Genomic DNA, 15,621 nt, shown 5'->3' on the forward strand with positions numbered 1-15,621 from the left:
ATATATTCTATATATTCTTCCACATATATTTCTTTATGTTCAACAAAACAAAGAAATTCATGTAGATTTGGAACTAATTGAGGGTGAGTAAATGATGACAGAATTTTCATTTTGGGTGAACTATCTCCTTAAAGGTACAATTTGTGATATTTTTTTCCCGCTAGAGGTCGCTAGAAGCCTATTCAAAACAAAGGCGTAGTTTGATGACGCCAAGTTTTAGAGCGGAAACTTGGGACATGTGGGACGGTGCAAAAGAATAGGGATTGGAGTCTGGAAGAACTCATGTTCGTGGATGCGATTATTAACGTTGTAGTATGAAGCAGAACAGGACCGAGTGTTGCGGGAGCTGAACGAGGAGCTGGAGCCACTGATCAACACACGCCTCACGAGCAGCGGGACTTTTATTATGACACAGTCGCCGGCGCCGCTTCCGCTTTTCCGGTCATGAGTTTATGGGAGCTGTCCTTGTCGACAGAACCAGCGGCAGATGGTAAACAGTAATGATGTTCCATAAATAAGTAACACAATCCACCATAAAACGTGCAAGAAGTAAATAAGGAACTGCTTGAAGCAAGGAACATGCTTCCGAAAGCTAGTGGTTTGCTGGACGCTAGACACTACTTCCGCATTTGTCCACGGCACTGTTGTCATGTGGTTTCTACGTCAGTAAAGGCGGTAACAAAGGTAACTGACGTCATTGACAGGCGACTGCACTGCCCCGTGTCACTGTTTAGAATGGGAATTTTCTCATGATTTACAAGTAGTTGAAAACATTAGAGATATTGTTAGTAATCAGCTGGACAAAATATATAACACTAGCCTAGTGGTTTTTGGATATTTTATTGCAAAAATTTTACATATTGTACCTTTAAGACACACAGGTGTAAGTACTTTCGATATGATGTTGTGTTGAGATGATCGATTCTCACATAGAACTATTGATACCAACTGTTTTAACCAGTAATTTTCTTACTTATTGTGAAAAATAATGCAAAAACTTAGTGGGGGGAAAAACTGACAGCATTCAAATAGAGAGCTGTTATTGCCAGAGACAGAACTTCACTATATTACCATGTAGTATATACAGCACACTAGTTTAAAGGCACAGCTAAATGTGGTATTTATTATAATGGGTTTATGTGAAGATAAAACCTTTAAGTTCACTTAAAGGGGCTATGTAAGAATTTTCATGTTTTAATTGCTTTTTATTGGCAATGTGTGAACAGCTTGTAACGAAACTTAAAGAGGAAGACTATGTCTTACTTCCTAGGTTGTCTATGAAAACCTAGACTGTTTGACGGACGATTGAAGGACGTTTTTGCCAGGAAAATCAAAAGGATGTGACATTTACACATGCTTCCGAAAGCTTCTCTTCCGTTTTGGACACATGACATGAAATTAATGTCTATACAATGTTCAGGATAATGCGGAAAGAGCTATACTGTACTGTAATGTCAATGTCATGCAAAGTAAAAATAGTCTCACATAGCCAGAGCTATATGGTCTGTAGTCTCAAATGTACTTTATAATCAAACAATCCTAACATTGTGATTTTATTTACCTCATCTGAATTCAACCGCTTGTTTTAAAATCTTCCCAGTCTACTGACAGTTGTTATGACATCCGCTTCAGATATTACAATGCTCATGATAACTTTTGATTTTCCACAATAAGTAACTTCTACAGAATTCTACAGCCCCTTTAAGGCAAGGCAAGGCAAGGCAATTTTATTTGTATAGCACATTTCATACACAATGGTAATTCAAAGTGCTTTACATAAAGAAGAAGAATAAAAATAGAACACAAGGAATAGAAATAATGCGGTAAGTAGATTTTGAACAGTCCTGTTGGACAGTGTTGATATTTGAAATCAACCCAAACAAACCCACCCCTCTCTTCATTACTCCGCCTCCAAAACTCAGACTCCAATCCTAACCACCCTGCTCCGAGTCAGTCTTGAACCCCGATCGCTGCTGGCATGCAAGACTAATGCGCTACCAATGACGCTAAACACCACATTCTGTAACAGTTGTCAGTGTGCAGTGATTTAACTGCAAAACTCTCACTATCTAGCCACTGTTACACACGCAATGCGAGAGTGGATGTCTGTTTATCATGGCTGACGTGCAACAGAATGCTTCACGAAAAATAAAGTGCAGTTGATGAATGACAAGGAAGCACAAAAAAATGAACGTACAGTACACAAGAGTAAATACAAAGTGTTCATTGTTATTCGCAAACAGCACAGCAGCTCCAGAAAATAAAAACCGTGTTACTCACATGAAAAGCTGGATCAAAGCAGCCTCCGCATCTGTTTTCAGGCCTTCCCACTTACCTCTCTCTAGCGATGGAAAGCTTTTCTAATATAAATGCGGGTCCTAAAGCACTTGCCCAGTCATAAACCTTCATTGCAGTGATATTCTTTTGAGCTCTTTTGTATTGTGCATAAACACGCACAAGGAGTATAGAAGTATAGCTTTCTTTAATAAGTCCACAAGGAGAGTAATCCATAAACAGGTACAATGAGGAGACAACCAAACACCACATGAACGATACCGGACAACACATAACTGAAAACACAGGGCTTATGTACATGGGATAACAAGGTGGGTGATGGAACACAACTGGTGGTGATAATGAGGTGATCAGTAACCAAGGGAACAGACTAGTGGTGGGAAATAGTACAAAACAAGTCCAGAAACAAGTCCAAAACAGAGTGCACATGTAACATATCGCCCCCTCCCGGAAAGGCGCCATGGAGAGGGAGAGATGAAGATGGGATGCTGAAGATGGAGTAGGAGACAGCTCAGGAGGCGAAGTGCAGGAGTCCAGGGTGGTGCAGGAGATGGAGTCCAGGGAGGTGTAGATGATGGTGAAATCCAGTGAGTAGCCTTGAGCAGGGGAGTCCAGGTGATGCTCCAGGCCACAGCCAGGACGGCGAGATTGCAATGTCTGACCCAGGTGGAGTCGAGGGTCCGAGGGAGTCCAGTGGAGCCGAACGCTCGATGGTCTCAGCTGTAGACAAGGGTGGATGGAGCAGCGGAGGAGTCAGGACTATGAGCCGAGGTGTTACGACGTGATCTGAGGCTGGAGGCGGAGTCGAGGGATCCTCATCAACTGAAGCTGGCTCACAGCAGGCCCCAGGTGTAGCCACACTACTGAGAGGAGGCTGGTGTAGAGCTGAGGGAATGATGTGAGACAGCAAGGGCTGGGTAGCAGGCATGGTCGAGAACTGGAGAAAGGGCTGGTGAACAGAGGAACTGAAAAATAAAAAGTCTTGAATAGAGGTTTGGAGAGGAGGTGGGAGAGGGAGGCTGGGCAGGACCAGTTCATCCAAAATGGAAATGACAGTGTCAGGAGGAATTAACTGAGGTAGGGAATCCTCTCCAAACTTACAACAAAAGTCTCCAGTGTCTGCCTGGTACTCACTCTCAGTGGCGGAAGTGTGGACGGGGCTCCATGCCAAACCCTCATCTTCCTCACTGACTCCCTCGGCGACGGATGTAGCAGTCGACTCGCACACCTGGTCAGACGCTATGGGCTCCGGCTCCATGGCGATGTTACGCTCAGTCGTTCCACTCATTGCTGGCTCTTGCATCGCGGTGGAGGAGGGCTCTCTGTCTTCGGTGGGGTCGCGCTGACTTTCCACGCCGTCTGGAGGTTCCTGGCTGGGCACTGGAGTGGGAGTGGCACTGGAGTCATTGTTGCAGAAATCCACGGTCACAGACGAACCACAAGATGCCAGCACCCACTCCACGTGTTCAGGGAAGCTCCCTCGAGGCCCTTCCCCGGACAGCAGCGCTTTGGTGGCGGTGTTGAGGCCGGCATACAGGAAGTTGCAAAGGCTGCTGTCCGGGAAATGTGTAGCTGGTGCTAGGAATAAAAAAATTGTCCAAATGTGCCTCGAGGGAGCGGTCCTTCTGCTCAAGGCAGAGCAACAAAAAAGCGGGTATGTACATCGTGACGGGAAAAAGTGAAACAAAAAACACTAACACGAAAAACAAACACACGCCGCAATCTGTATAACTGTTTTGGTTCGGTATTCTGTTACAATTGCTGGCTAGGAGCAATTGTGGTTGACGAGGAGTATAGAAGTATATCTTTCTTTAATACATCCACAAGGAGAGTAATCCATAAACAGGTACAACGAGGAGACAACCAAACACACGAAGAATACTGACTGAAAACACAGGGCTTATATACATGGGATAACAAGGTGGGTGATGGAAATCAGCTGGTGGTGAAAATGAGGTGATATGTAACTAAAGGAACAGAGTAGTGGTGGAAATAGTACAACACAAGTCCAAAACAGAGTGCACATGTAACAAAATTTCAAATACACAGTTTGGAAGTTAGTCAGACTGATACCAACAACAAACGTGTAACCAATCAGCATCAGGGGGCGTATGACGGTCGAGGAGAGAGAATGAGCAAGAGGGAGATTTGAAAATAAGAAAAAAAAAGAGACATAATGGTTCCGAGACACAATACAAAACATCTTAAAAGAATATCACTGGAATGAAGGTTTATGACTGGGCAAGCACTTTAGGAACCATGTTTATATTAGAAAAGCTTTCCAGTGTTGGAGAGAGCTAAGAGGGAAGGCCTGAAACAGATGCGGAGGCTGCTTTGATTCCTTATCATGTAAGTAACACTGGGTTTTGATTGTCTGGAGCTGCTTTTCTGTTGGCGATTAACAAAATACTCTTATTTGTATTTACTCTTGTGTACTTCATTTTTTGTGCTTCCTTGTCATTTGTTCATCATCTGCGCTTTATTTTTTGTGAAGCATTTTGTTGCGCGTCAGGTGTGATAAACAGACATCCACTCGCATTGCGTATGTAACAGTTAAACTACTGCACATTGACGCCTGCTAGAGAATGCCGTTTAGTGTCATTGGTAATGCATTCCAGCAGCGATCTGGCCGGGGTTCGAGACTGACACGGGGCAGGGTGGTTAGCATTGGAGTGTGAGTTTTGGAGGCAGAGCAATGAAGAGAGGGGTGGGTTTGTTTGGGTTGATTTCAAATTTCAAGCACCTTTAAACCAACTGGCAGCACTAATATATTGTTTCAGACTGTCTAAAACAAAAAACAGACATGTACATGAACACTGAACAAAGTTGAGTGGCGCTGATTTGCAGTCAGTTCTGAAAGAGTTTCGTGAGTGTGTCTTGTATCTTAGAGACCTGGTGTATTTATACCCTCCTTAAGGGTTAGCTTGGAAACAGAATACCATTAGTGAAGAGCTTAGAGGTGTAAACTTGGCTGTGGCAGCTCTTAAGTCTCTCATTGGTTGAATAAAGCTGACCTGCTCAGGGACTTTTATCTGTGTTGTTGTTGGTATCTAATGGTGCTGAAAGAGGAATGACTAAAAATATGATGTCCTCTGGGCATCCCTTCATATAAATGTCAGTTTTGCCCATTGGATGTATAGTTGGACTGTTATCGCTTTTTCTCAGTCTTTCTTTTAAATGTTAAAAGTGGCTGGGGAGAGTGGACTTGGTTGAGGGGAAAGTTACATGATATAAAAAGGGCAGTTTTGAAAATTAAAGCTGCTGGAAATTTTGAGACTATAAAAATCTATTAACATGTAGATCATACGTATATGTTTTTAAAGGGAAAGTTCACCCAAAAATAAAAATTCTGTCATCATTTACTCACCCTCAAGTTGTTCCAAACCTGAGTGAATTTCATTCTTCTGCTGAACACAAAAGAAGATATTTTGAAGAATGTCAGTAACCAAACAGTTGACAAGCTCCATTGACTTCCATAGTATTTTTTTCCATACTATGGGGTCCATCAACTGTTTGGTTACCCATATTCTTAAAAAAAAAAGTCTTCTTTTGTGTTAATTCAACAGATGGAAGAAATTCATTCAGGTTTGGAACAACTTGAGGGTGAGTACCAGTAAATGATGACAGAATTTTCATTTTTTGGGTGAACTGTCTCTTAAGTCTTCTGTATACCATCATGTATATTGCCATTGGTCTGATTGAAATCTTTCAGTTCATTAGATCAGCTGTTCATTAAAAAGAATTTTTTGTTCTTTGGCTTGGCAGATGATTAGAAGAAAGACATGTGATGTCATCTCCATTTTTGTAATGAATCAGTCTGTGTTCTGTGAAAACATTTGAGAAGATTCAGGCCATTGGTTTATACCCTTATTTTTATTTTATGGTCAACTTATGAGATGTGAAAAATCTGCCATGAAATAAAAATTAGGGATGCACCAGTATGAAAATTTTGATACCGATAATGGATAATTCTTTATATTTGAAAGCTGATAAACAATATATTGGCCGATAAATCTAAATAAAAATGTTTATACAATTTTTGAGAGCCTGATCACAAAAACAAAAGTCTCACCATTGCACACAATTATAACATTCTCATTATAATATTATGTAGCCTATATGACAGACTTGCACTGTACTTAACTGTATTTTCCTTTTTGAAGTGATTTCATTCATATTTCAAGCAATTCAAGACTATAATGTCTCAGCTGTAGGAAATAATCCATTATTTATTAGCTTTAATATATCAGACACATTTTCTTATCGGGCCGATAAATGAACATATATAGGCTGATAACGATATGGTGGTTGATATCGTGCATCAAAATACAATAAAATATACTTGCTTAAAATAATTTTTAAAATATTGGTTTAGAAAAGTTTTAAAAACTATGAAATCATATCAAGTAAATTTTTTCTCAAAAATATTAAACCGCACAACTGTTTTTCAACATTGATAATAATAAGAAATGTTTCTTGAGCAGCAAATCATTACATAAGAAGGATTTCTGAAGGATCATGTGACACTGAAGACTGGAGTAATGATCCTGAAAATTCAGCTTTGCCATCACAGAAATAAACACACAATTTACAATTTAAAATATATTAACATAGAAAACTCCAAAATTTTGAGTGGTAGTGTATTTATAATACAGAATAAAATAATTGTTGTTGAGATGTAGCATTGTTGCTTTGGCTCAAAGCCTTGTGGGGATGGACAGGAAGAGAGGGTGGAGGAACCAGCTACGGAAATTGGTGTAACTGCAACAAGCAAAACCATTTCCAATTCCTGCAAACAATGGGCAGGTGTTGGAAATACAATATGAAAAACAATGGATTTTTTTTTGCATCTTCTGAGAAACATCTTGCTATCCCATTTTATTAAGGTGGGGTTGCAGAGAGATCAAAATCTGCCCTACTGCTTTGAACTTTGTTTAAAAATATGCTATTGAAACCTCTGTTGTTGTCTGTTCAGGGTCACAGGTAGGGTTTGTTGCTGAAAAACGAACCCATTGCTGACAGAATAAGAGCTGTGCTTTGAAACGTGAAGGAAAGCACTCATTGTGTTCTTTGTCTTAAACCTCTGATGCCGTAACCTGTGTCCAAACAATCCGGAACCACAAACATAAACACTTCTTAACTAATTGTCTTTGCCTTTTAGTCATTGATCTCTCTGTCACCCGTGCCCTGTCCTTGTTGATAGTTTACATAGGTTAGTCTTACAATAGACCCTCCTTTTTGCTGCATCTCCAATTCACACACTCTCTAACTTACATAAACTTCAGCTCTGTAGGGCAGAGCAGTGGTTTGAGCAGTGAGCGAGACACTCATATATTTAATAGAGGGAGACAGTGTGAGTCTCGCACCGAGCAGGATATACACATGCAAACTTACTCAGAGGACATTTAGAGCTGGTGAGTTTTTGTAGGACTGAATTACCCCTATAAATGTCAAATCATTTATAGGCACACATTTCATAAACCGTGGTTTGGGATGCTTCTTATGTTTGTATTGTTGCTTAAGAACTCATTTGCAGATATTAAACTTTGTTATTAAGATTTATATTGCATGTTTTAACAACTGTAGTGTGTGTGGTGTTTTAAAGTGCTACAGTTATGTGGACTTCAGCATTTTTGCTAAGGTTTTTGTCATTGAACCAGTTTAAAGAGTGTTATATTTTAGATTTTGTAAATTGTAGATTTTTTAATTTTTACATGACAAGCATGCAATGTATGTTTATGGCATTAAGAGCATGTTATTATACTTAAAAATCTACCTGAATCTTATTTATGCACTGCCATGAGTGATGAAGTATGGTCACATCATATAATTCATATTCAGGTTATTAATGTTCAGTAATTGGTAACTTGTATCATTTCAGAAGATTAATTCAATAGGATGATCGTGAAATGAACAATTGGCTCCACAGTTACTATCAGCATGGAGCCAAAAGTTTTTACTCTTAATGTGGTGTGTGGCAATTATTCACTCTATTCAAGAAATGTTTTTTTGTTCCTCTTCTCAGGAAATGTTTTAGTAGTGCTTTATTTTGGCAAAACACATATGTGCTTGTATGATTTAATTTCAAGAGCAGTGTTTTGGCTTTGTCTGCCTCACTTTCAATAGACTGACATTGGCATAATGAGAGTGTGAAAGGGGAGTTTTGCTCACCTCATTTGCAGTAAAGATGTTATTTTTGTCATATACTTTCACACATGCTGGCCAAGTGATCATTTCATGCATTAGAGAGCAGTAAAGCAGTCATCTCTGTTTAATCTAAAGTTTTGTCCTCTAGTAGGAAATAAAATGTCTGATAGCTTTACGGTCTGATAAAAACACTGCAGCTAGATGCAACAAAGCCCTTCGCTATGAGGTTTTTGTTGTTGTTGTTGGGTTTTTATTTTTTTTATTTTTTGGGTTTTACTTTCTACTTTCAATTAAAAGTAACTAAAACTGGTAGCTAAATGTCACTAGACAACTAGATGACAAATACATTGATCTATACATGAATATAGATCAGTGGGCAAAATAAGAATCTAGATAAGGTTTGTCCAAGAAGTTGCTAGATTTGTCGATAAACTTTTGAAAAGTCTCAAAAGGGCCGGGGAAGTCACTAAATGACAAAATCCCTAAATTGGCAACACTGATAGAGAAATATCCTTCCCCAGAATGTTAAAAGCTACAATACTTAAAGGGTTAGTTCACCCAAAAATGAAAATTCTGTCATTTATTACTCACCCTCATGCCGTTCCACACCCGTAAAAACTTCGATGGCTCTGTGAGGCCTGCATAGGAAGCAATGACATTTCCTCTCTCAAGATCTATTAATGTACTGAAAACATATTTAAATCAGTTCATGTGAGTACAGTGGTTCAATATTAATATTATAAAGCGACAAGAATATTTTTGGTGTGCCAAAAAAAAAAAACGACTTATATAGTGATGGCCGATTTCAAAACACTGCTTCAGGAAACTTCGGAGCGTAATGAATCAGCGTGTCAAATCAGAGGTTCGGAGCGCCAAAGTCACGTGATTTCAGCAGTTTGGCGGTTTGACACGCAATCCGAATCATGATTCGATACGCTGATTCATTATGCTCCGAAGCTTCATGAAGCAGTGTTTTGAAATCGGCCATCACTATATAAGTCCTTATTTTTTTTTTTTTTTTGGTGCACCAAAAATATTCTCGTCTCTTTATAATATTAATATTGAACCACTGTACTCACATGAAGTGATTTAAATATGTTTTTAGTACCTTTATGGATCTTGAGAGAGGAAATGTCATTGCTCCCTATGCAGGCCTCACCGAGCCATCCGATTTCAACTAAAATATCTCAATTTGCGTTCCGAAGATGAACGAAGGTCTTACGGGTGTGGAACGACATGAGGGTGAGTAATAAATGACATTATTTTCATTTTTAGGTGAATTAACCCTTTAACTTTTGGCCCTCTCGTGGTTGAAATATAAAAATGCAAGTTACTTGCTGAAGAACATTATTTTGGTAATTATGTGGGTTGGGCTTTGTAGCTTCAACAACTACACAACCTCATTACAGTTGTGATGAAATGGAAATAGCGACAGATCTTTTCTTTCGTATTGTATTGTGAATACATCCAAGTGTAATGGATTATCGAAAAAGGTGTCTTTGTTCTTTCCAACGGTTGTGAATGGATTTTGACATGGGCTTTGTTCTCAAAAGCTGAGTAAATTATTGGAGAAGTCCGACATTTTGATTAAACATTAGGATTTAAATAAAAAAAATAAATAAAGCATACATGGATGAATCATTCACAATAAGATCTATAACATGCAATCAGAAAAATAAATAGGATAAATTTCATTTCATGCCAAATTTAAAGTTAAAGTTTCTTTAGTCAAATGAGATTTTCAATATTAAAAGGAAATAGTTTCAGAATAATGGAGGATGCCATTTAGCATGCTCTGCATATGAGCTAGAAAATGAACCAGCAGTTACAGGTAAATAAATAATGGTATCAGTAATGAGTTGGCTATGTGCAGAGAGAGTCACAGTATTGAATCAGGGTTCAGATATTTGTGATAGATTAACAGAGATTTGAGTCCTAATGGGGTAGAATGTTGGGCTCTACTGTGAGCCAGCTAAATGGTCTATGAAATAGCACTGGTTGATGAGGCTTAATTGTTGTTGAGGTCTGCTGAAATGCTGATGGCCATGCATCAGCCCAAATCTTTTGAGCCGAGGCATTTGTGTGAGTGGGTGCTGGATGGGTTACATTCCACTGCTTTGCTGACTTAGGGAGGATTTGTATTTGACGCGACTGTGCCAGTGCTGAGTTAGAGAGCAGGGAAAGCTCATTCAGTATGTTCAACAACAGGTGTGGGGTTTATACTGAGACTGTGGGTGGGTGATTGAAAGCATCAAAATATAATTGAAGTCATTTGAAGTAGCATCAGGCATGTGTTTGTACATGAAGTACAAGTACATTGTATTTGTTTCTACATTTTATTAAAATTACATATATTATGAGAACTAGGTTATTGGATCATAAGTCCATGGCCCCCCTCGGTAGAGATTGTGTTCCGGATGGGGGGTGGGGCATTTATCGAACTTGTGGGCCCCCTGCATTGCGTGCCCTGCGTGCCTGTCCAATACACCACTGGGTCTTTGTACATGCTAAGGATAGAATTACAGAGCATGCAGTAGGTTGTGTTGCATATTATAAAACGGCCTATAATAAAATGTGCATAGTGCCATATTAATGTATTTCCTACTTTATGATGTTTACACTGCAATGCCATTAAAATATTCATTATTGATGTTCAGAGCTTTATACTTCCACGTTACATTTTAATTTTACTTAATACATTTTAATGCGGGAAAGACAATTAAACATTTAGCTGAACTTAAGTTTCTTAACTTAGTTGAGGATCACATTTTGTCTAATCCATATTTTATTTTATTTTTATTTTTTTCACAAAAATTGTTTTGATATCAAGCAACAATTGCTGGACCCCTTTTAGCAGATCCCTTAGGGGTAAAAGACCTCCTGTATAGTTTGAGAAAGACCACTTTCTAAAAAATGGAATGAATTCAACTCCCGATATTGAGTTAAAGGTTTGGTTTGCCTTTATTATCATATGCGTATAAGAAGGGACATTCACATTCTGGACAGTAATTTGGACAGTGTAGTACAGGATGACTCATCAATATTTTGGGGGCATTTTATAGAAAGAATGAGACTTTTAAATGTTTATCTGCTAAAGATTCATTTTGTTAAAAAAATATACTACTATACAGATGGCAAATCTAACACACATGGACTGAAATCCACAAAGCTCACATTTTGGTTTCATGGGGTCTTTAAAGGATTTGCCACTGCAAAACCTGTCTGTTTGAAAGATGAAATTACTTGCATTACTTTTATTGTATCTTAGCACCCTTGAAAAAAAAAACATCTTAACTTCTAGATTTGTGTTTATGAGCCATTAACACAATGCTATTGATGATGCTTTCTATCAGTCCAGATGTAAACCTACTGTTCAATAAACAATGAAGCAATGATCACCAAAACCCAGTGCTTTTCATCTAGTGCATCACATGCAGATGCTGCACTGGCCTGCTCACATTGCTCAGACAGTCTCTGTGTGATATACTCTAATGAGCTCTCTCTGTGCACATGTCCATTTATATTCTGTCATGCTTTAGAATGTCTCAGTTACTGATCCCTGAAGGAGGGTAAGGGCAGCCTCCGCGACCTTCGTGAAGACGCCTTGTACTGATATGCCGACCCTCGAAAGCAAACCATAGGAACGTCTGTGTTGAAGCAAAAACGAGACATGAAAGTATGTGTCCTTCAGGTCGCTGCAAACCAATCCTGGTGGCTAAAGCACGTGAGGAAAAGTTTTTGCATCAACATCTTGAACCGGAGCATGTGAAGGGCCTGATTCAAGACCAGCGGCGGAACAGAAATAAACTCTTTGAACTGAAAATTCTCCACCTGTCCCTCCTCTGGGGGAAAGGAGTGTTGCGTTCACCACCTCCTGGGCAAGAGCAGGGAGGGCCGCTTGGAGGGTTTAGTGGCAGCTGAGACGGGAGGCTGAGTTGCCTTCCTGCGGGCAGCTTGATGTAGCGGCCAGGATGTTGGCTGCTACTTGGGTCATACCAGAGTACATGTAGATACTGCAGGGGGACGCCCTTGGCAACGGGCAGGGAGAGGGTCAACCCTAGGATGTGTTTGATTGCTTCTGTCAGCTTCTGTACTGCCGAGAACTTCTGAGAAAATTCCTAGACAGTGTCGACAAAGAGCGGACTTTGTTAGCTTCCTTCATCTCAGTCAGGTTCAGCCAGAGCCATTCCTGGATTTACAATGTGAACATAGTCTGACCAAGGGCTCGCACGGTGACTTTTGTCGCCCTGAGGGCGAGGTCTGTCACCCTTCTGCAGCTCTTTTAGTGCTTTGGCCTGATGTACTTGCAGGAGGTGCTAAAGTATGCAAGGCAGCGTCACTGTAAGCCTTTGCAGCAAGCACAGCCGAGAACTTACAGGCCTTGGATGTGTAACCCTTGGCTGCCCCACCATTGAGTGTAGTGAGTGTGGAGGAAGGAGCAAAGTGGCTTCGGTGCCTTCCACGATTCATGACCTCATCATAGAATGGAACCAGGGCAGGACTATGCTTTGCAGCATGCCCCGCGTCGAGAAACCATTCATCCAACCGCAAGCATTCAGGACAGCGTGGAAGGTTCCACAAGAGCCCGACACTCACAGCGGCCTGGGAAAGCATAGCAGTCAACTCCGGATCTGACTCGACCTGCACTACTCTTCACAAAGGGGACAGCACTGCCGAGTCTTCATCCCCAAAGGACTCAAGCTCACCCTCCAATGCAGCAATCGACATCCTGTCCTCCGTAGCCTGCAATGTGTGTAAGGAGTGGGAGGCCAGTGTGTGAGGCAGTGATCATGGCTGTCAGACGGGGATGGGTAACAACCGCATCAAGAAACACATGGGTGGAATGCCATCTTTTAAAAGACGCAATATCACCCGTGCTTGCTCTTTTAGGGAAATTGCTCCTTTAACTTTTGAAGCATCCAGGGGTGTGATCGCTGCCCTTATCTCTGCAAGGGTTTGCCCTTTTTAGCGAAACACACCACTGAATGCACCATATATCCAATGTGGAACAATCTCTCTGAATGAAGGCAGATTTGCAGAGCACTGATAAAACAGATTGGCTCTGAAGCAAAAAGCTGAATGAGTGAGTTGTATGTAAGCTTAGAGTCGTATGTACAGGGAGTGGCTTGCCATGCAAATCTCACTCGCCAATGTATATTAGGTTGTTTTGTTATCACTCGAAGGGGATTGGGCTCCTAAGTGAGATCCCACTGCATCAGTCAGTTGACGTAACGTCGTACGTGACTGACAGATAGGGAACCCTGGTTTAACTCAGCTGAAGTTCACAATATTTACACTCCTTTGACAATCTAATGCAAGTTCGCCTCATGAATCATGCTTGTCGGAGAACAAGACTGCGATTTGTTCTGAGCTTGGAGGGAACAAGTTTTAAGTTTAAAAAAAAATCAAGTTCACTGTCTCCTCATTACAGCAGAAATACTGGTAAAAACGATGAGCTTGCTGGAACGGTCTGAAGTCATCCATGTCGAGTTTCTGTGTAATATCAGCTGAAGAGTATTTTTCCCCAGTTGTCACTTATCCTGCTTACACAAATTGAGTTGGAATAAGGTTTACAGTACATCTTCCTGCACAAGACTGTGCCATTAATTAAGCTGCAACTAGTCAGATTAAAGGTCTGTCATCGTCCGTTGGTGTGGACGCTAATTTAGTTACCATTTTCAGTGTGAACTGGCCTTAAAGACTTTAAGGAATATAATGTCATGATGGAAAGCCCCACAACCCTTCAGCCATTCCTGGGTATGTGCAAAATAGTTTAAATGAGCCAAATAAATTAATGTTTAACAGCGTTAAGTAGCTGTATTTGAATATTTTGAAGACACTGAGGTATGATGCCACCATCATCTAAACATTCAAAAGAAAATACGAAGAAATGTAAATAATATAAATAAAATTACAATATATAGTGTATTAGTGGATGGGCTGAAGCTATATAACGTCAGCCCAGCAAAGTATACTGTTGCGGCCATAGTTTATACTGTGTTTTTGTTTTAGCTGAGGAGAGTTGGTTTAGGTTTACTGTTAGTCTGCGTGAATTACAAAAGGGCAGGAAAAACAGCCAAGGACGAATGAATGGAAAAGGCTGTGCAAGGGGGATCTGGGCTTGGTGATATTTCCTGATTGTGTTGAAGCTGGTGTTCTGGTCTGCTTAGTGCACTGCCAGGTTAATGGAAGATTCCTATGCTATATGTAAGATATGTGATCAGAATCAGTTAGTATATATATTTTTATGTATGTTTGAGTCCACTCGTACTCCAGCCACTAAATTTCTAGGCTCATATATCCAATGGTCTTGGTACAGTTAGTTCTCTAACAATACGCTCCAATCCTTGATGGAAAGCAGAGTTGAATAGCCAGAAGTTGAGTTTTATCAGTTTTTTTGGCTTGCTAAAAAAGTTCTGCCCGTTTGAACAGTGTGGTTTAATATGTTGTTGCTACACTGAGAGATTGATATTCTTGGCGAATAAAGCACTTTACAGGTTTCTATGGACACTGTCTACTTTAGACTGTGAGGGGCTACCAAAATAATTGCAAGGTCATGGAATAAGTTTTTCAGGGGAGGTACATTCCTCTCAGTGTGTGAAGCTCAAAGACAGCCAAGAAAAATACTCACATTACAGACTCCAACCATATTAATAGACACTGTTTTTTTAGAGGCTGTGCTGGCTTGATATTATCAAATATTTCTGAAGTTACTATTCAAATTGTAATTGGTCTTCTGTCTTTTAACACATAAAAATATTCCATATTTTATTTCTTATTAAACACTAGATGGCACTGATATTTATATCGAAGACATCTGTAGTAAACCTAACTGAATTTACTGAAGTCATCTAACTCCTGGGTCCAGTTAAATCTGATTATCTTGATACATGTTTTGCTATCCAGGATCAGGTAATCCATTGTACTTTTGTGCCAGTTTTTCGAAGCAAAATAGGATTGGATCACCCTCATCCAGATACACATTTTTCAGATTACAAAATCTGGATTAGCTGCGCTTTCACATCTATGTAGGCTGCTATCTATGTAAAGAACAACACGTTCAGTAAGAGTCAGTGTGGGGTCACTCAAAGAGCTTTATTTGAAGAGAAAGAAAATAACATAAACAAACATCCCCTTCCATTTCATTTTCCTTCAAGCAATCAGATCCCAACGGAGGCA

General features: G+C 40.0%; 1 protein-coding gene across 5 annotated transcripts in view; it reads left to right on the plus strand.

Annotated features, from left to right (window-relative positions):
• The window catches only part of si:ch211-207d6.2 (sickle tail protein homolog), a 71,438-nt gene that overhangs the window by 12,661 nt on the left and 43,156 nt on the right, over positions 1-15,621 (plus strand). The window contains exon 1 of one of the 5 annotated variants that reach the window (XM_067363230.1): positions 7,607-7,709. The exons of the other annotated variants lie outside the window; for them this stretch is intronic. The gene's annotated coding sequence lies outside the window, so the exon portion shown is untranslated. Of the gene's footprint in view, positions 1-7,606; positions 7,710-15,621 lie in introns of those variants that run through there. 5 annotated transcript variants of the gene reach the window in all.

The sequence above is a fragment of the Chanodichthys erythropterus genome, chromosome 16 (genome assembly GCF_024489055.1).
Source record: "Chanodichthys erythropterus isolate Z2021 chromosome 16, ASM2448905v1, whole genome shotgun sequence".
NCBI classification, from domain to species: domain Eukaryota; kingdom Metazoa; phylum Chordata; class Actinopteri; order Cypriniformes; family Xenocyprididae; genus Chanodichthys; species Chanodichthys erythropterus.